The following is a 5,010-nucleotide window of genomic DNA, read 5'->3' as shown; positions in this document are numbered from 1 at the left end:
TTACAGAGTGGCGTAGAATGCAGGGAGGGGGGACGCAGGGTGGTGTAGGATGCGGGGTGGTGGAGGATGCAGGCAGGGGAGATGCAGAGTGGCGTAGGATGCAGGGAGGGGGGATGCAGAGTGGCGTAGGATGCTGGGTGGCGTAGGATGCAGGAAGGGAGAATACAGAGTGGCGTAGGATGTAGGGAGGGTGGACGCAGGGTGGTGTAGGATGAGGGATGGCAGAGGATGCAGGGAGGGGGAATACAGAGTGGCGTAGGATGCAGAGAGGTGTAGGATGTGAGGTGGTGGAGGATGTGGAGGATGCAGGGAGGGGGAATACAGAGTGGCGTAGAATGCAAGGAGGGGGGACGCAGGGTGGTGTAGGATGCGGGGTGGTGGAGGATGCAGGGAGGGGGGATGCAGAGTGGCGTAGGATGCATGCAGGGAGAGGGGACGCAGGGTGGTGTAGGATGAGGGATGTAGGATGCAGGGAGGAGGATGCAGAGTGGCGTAGGATGCATGCAGGGATAGGGGACGCACGGTGGTGTAGGATGTAGGATGCAGGGAGGGGGATGCAGAGTGGCGTAGGATGCATGCAGGGAGAGGGGACGCAGGGTGGTGTAAGATGAGGGATGGCAGAGGATGCAGGGAGGGGGAATACAGAGTGGTGTAGGATGCAGAGATGGGGGACGCAGGGTGATGTAGTAGGATGCGGGGTGGTGGAGGATGCAGGGAGGGGGAATACAGAGTGGCATAGGATGCAGTGAGGGGATGCAGGGTGGTGTAGGATGCAGAGTGGAGTAGGATGCAGGGAGGGAGGACGAAGAGTGCCATAGGATGCTGGGTGGCGTAGGATGCAGTGAGGGGGATACAGAGTGGCGTGGGATGCAGATAGGGGGGACGCAGGGTGGTGGAGGATGCGGGTGGTGGAGGATGCAGGGAGGGGGAATACAGAGTGGCATAGGATGCAGTGAGGGGATGCAGGGTGGTGTAGGATGCAGAGTGGAGTAGGATGCAGGGAGGGAGGACGAAGAGTGCCATAGGATGCTGGGTGGCGTAGGATGCAGTGAGGGGGATACAGAGCGGCGTGGGATGCAGATAGGGGGGACGCAGGGTGGTGGAGGATGCGGGGTGGTGGAGGATGCAGAGAGGGAGAGGGGACGCAGGGTGGTGGAGGATTCAGGGAGGGGGAATACAGAGTGGCGTAGAATGCAGGGAGGGGGGACGCAGGGTGGTGTAGGATGCGGGGTGGTGGAGGATTCAGGGAGGGGGAATACAGAGTGGCGTAGAATGCAGGGAGGGGGACGCAGGGTGGTGTAGGATGCGGGGTGGTGGAGGATGTGGAGGATGCAGGGAGGGGGAATACAGAGTGGCGTAGAATGCAGGGAGGGGGGACGCAGGGTGGTGTAGGATGCGGGGTGGTGGAGGATTCAGGGAGGGGGAATACAGAGTGGCGTAGGATGCAGTGAGGGGATGCAGGGTGGTGTAGGATGCGGGGTGGTGGAGGATGCAGGGAGGGGGGATGCAGAGTGGCGTAGGATGCATGCAGGGAGAGGGGACGCAGGGTGGTGTAGGATGAGGGATGTAGGATGCAGGGAGGAGGATGCAGAGTGGCGTAGGATGCATGCAGGGATAGGGGACGCACGGTGGTGTAGGATGTAGGATGCAGGGAGGGGGATGCAGAGTGGCGTAGGATGCATGCAGGGAGAGGGGACGCAGGGTGGTGTAGGATGAGGGATGGCAGAGGATGCAGGGAGGGGGAATACAGAGTGGTGTAGGATGCAGAGATGGGGGACGCAGGGTGGTGTAGGATGCGGGGTGGTGGAGGATGCAGGGAGGGGGAATACAGAGTGGCATAGGATGCAGTGAGGGGATGCAGGGTGGTGTAGGATGCAGAGTGGAGTAGGATGCAGGGAGGGAGGACGAAGAGTGCCATAGGATGCTGGGTGGCGTAGGATGCAGTGAGGGGGATACAGAGTGGCGTGGGATGCAGATAGGGGGGACGCAGGGTGGTGTAGGATGCGGGGTGGTGGAGGATGCAGAGAGGGAGAGGGGACGCAGGGTGGTGTAGGATGAGGGATGGCAGAGGATGCAGGGAGGGGGAATACAGAGTGGCGTAGGATGCAGAGATGGGGGACGCAGGGTGGTGTAGGATGCGGGGTGGTGGAGGATGCAGGGAGGGGGAATACAGAGTGGCGTAGAATGCAGTGAGGGGATGCAGGGTGGTGTAGGGATGCGGGGTGGTGGAGGATGCAGGGAGAGGGGATGCAGAGTGGCATAGGATGAGGGATGGCAGAGGATGCGGGGAGGGGGAATACAGAGTGGCGTAGGATGCAGTGAGGGGATGCAGGGTGGTGTAGGATGCAGAGTGGAGTAGGATGCAGGGAGGGGGGACGAAGAGTGCCATAGGATGCTGGGTGGCGTAGGATGCAGGGAGGGGGATACAGAGTGGCGTGGGATGCAGATAGGGGGGACGCAGGGTGGTGTAGGATGCGGGGTGGTGGAGGATGCAGAGAGGGAGAGGGGACGCAGGGTGGTGTAGGATGAGGGATGGCAGAGGATGCAGGGAGGGGGAATACAGAGTGGCGTAGGATGCAGAGATGGGGGACGCAGGGTGGTGTAGGATGCGGGGTGGTGGAGGATGCAGGGAGGGGGAGTACAGAGTGGCATAGGATGCAGTGAGGGGATGCAGGGTGGTGTAGGATGCGGGGTGGTGGAGGATGCAGGGAGAGGGGATGCAGAGTGGCATAGGATGAGGGATGGCAGAGGATGCAGGGAGGGGGATTACAGAGTGGAGTAGGATGCAGAGAGGGGGACGCAGGGTGGTGGAGGATGCGGGGTGGTGGAGGATTCAGGGAGGGGGAATACAGAGTGGCGTAGGATGCAGTGAGGGGATGCAGGGTGGTGTAGGATGCGGGGTGGTGGAGGACGCAGGGAGGGGGGATGCAGAGTGGCGTAGGATGCAGGGAGGCGGGACGAAGAGTGCCGTAGGATGCTGGGTGGCGTAGAATGCAGGGAGGGGGATACAGAGTGGAGTAGGATGCAGAGAGGGGGGACGCAGGGTGGTGTAGGATGCGGGGTGGTGGAGGATGCAGGCAGGGGGAATACAGAGTGGCGTAGGATGCAGGGAGGGTGGACGCAGGGTGGTGTAGGATGCAGGGAGGGGGATGCAGAGTGGCGTAGGATGCATGCAGGGAGAGGGACGCAGGGTGGTGTAGGATGAGGGATGGCAGAGGATGCAGGGAGGGGGAATACAGAGTGGCGTAGGATGCAGAGATGGGGGACGCAGGGTGGTGTAGGATGCGGGGTGGTGGAGGATGCAGGGAGGGGGAATACAGAGTGGTGTAGGATGCAGAGAGGATGGACGCAGGGTGGTGTAGGATGCGGGGTGGTGGAGGATGCAGGGAGAGGGAATACAGAGTGGCGTAGGATGCAGGGAGGGGGGACGCAGGGTGGTGTAGGATGCAGGGTGGTGGAGGATGCAGGCAGGGGAGATGCAGAGTGGCGTAGAATGCAGGGAGGGGGGACGCAGAGTGGCGTAGGATGCTGGGTTGCGTAGGATGCAGATAGGGGGAATACTGAGTGGCGTAGGATGCAGATAGGGGGGACGCAGGGTGGTGTAGGATGCGGGGTGGTGGAGGATGCAGAGAGGGAGAGGGGACGCAGGGTGGTGTAGGATGAGGGATGGCAGAGGATGCAGGGAGGGGGAATACAGAGTGGCGTAGGATGCAGAGAAATGTAGGATGTGAGGTGGTGGAGGATGTGGAGGAAGCAGGGAGGGGGGATGCAGAGTGGCATAGGATGCGGGGTGGTGGAGGATGCAGGGAGTAGAATACAGAGTGGCGTAGGATGCAGTGAGGGGATGCAGGGTGGTGTAGGATGCGGGGTGGTGGAGGATTCAGGGAGGGGGAATACAGAGTGGCGTAGGATGCAGTGAGGGGATGCAGGGTGGTGTAGGATGCGGGGTGGTGGAGGATGCAGGGAGGGGGGATACAGAGTGGCGTAGGATGCAGGGAGGGGGGACGAAGAGTGCCGTAGGATGCTGGGTGGCGTAGGATGCAGGGAGGGGGATACAGAGTGGCGTAGGATGCAGAGAGGGGGGACGCAGGGTGGTGTAGGATGCGGGGTGGTGGAGGATGCAGGGAGGGGGGATGCAGAGTGGCGTAGGATGCAGGGAGGGGGATGAAGAGTGCCGTAGGATGCTGGGAGGGTGGACGCAGGGTGGTGTAGGATGAGGGATGTAGGATGCAGGGAGGGGATGCAGAGTGGCGTAGGATGCATGCAGGGAGAGGGGACGCAGGGTGGTGTAGGATGAGGGATGGCAGAGGATGCAGGGAGGGGGAATACAGAGTGGCGTAGGATGCAGAGATGGGGGACGAAGAGTGCCGTAGGATGCGGGGTGGTGGAGGATGCAGGGAGGGGGATACAGAGTGGCGTAGGATGCAGGGAGGGTGGACACAGGGTGGTGTAGGATGCGGGGTGGTGGAGGATTCAGGGAGGGGGAATACAGAGTGGCGTAGGATGCAGTGAGGGGATGCAGGGTGGTGTAGGATGCGGGGTGGTGGAGGATGCAGGGAGGGGGGATACAGAGTGGCGTAGGATGCAGGGAGGGGGGACGAAGAGTGCCGTAGGATGCTGGGTGGCGTAGGATGCAGGGAGGGGGATACAGAGTGGCGTAGGATGCAGAGAGGGGGGACGCAGGGTGGTGTAGGATGCGGGGTGGTGGAGGATGCAGGGAGGGGGGATGCAGAGTGGCGTAGGATGCAGGGAGGGGGGATGAAGAGTGCCGTAGGATGCTGGGAGGGTGGACGCAGGGTGGTGTAGGATGAGGGATGTAGGATGCAGGGAGGGGGATGCAGAGTGGCGTAGGATGCATGCAGGGAGAGGGGACGCAGGGTGGTGTAGGATGAGGGATGGCAGAGGATGCAGGGAGGGGGAATACAGAGTGGCGTAGGATGCAGAGATGGGGGACGAAGAGTGCCGTAGGATGCTGGGGGGCGTAGGATGCAGGGAGGGGGATACAGAGTG

This window comes from Crinia signifera, chromosome 2 (genome assembly GCF_055691185.1).
Source record: "Crinia signifera chromosome 2, ASM5569118v1, whole genome shotgun sequence".
Lineage (NCBI taxonomy): Eukaryota > Metazoa > Chordata > Amphibia > Anura > Myobatrachidae > Crinia > Crinia signifera.
Note: the sequence above shows the minus strand (reverse complement) of the source record.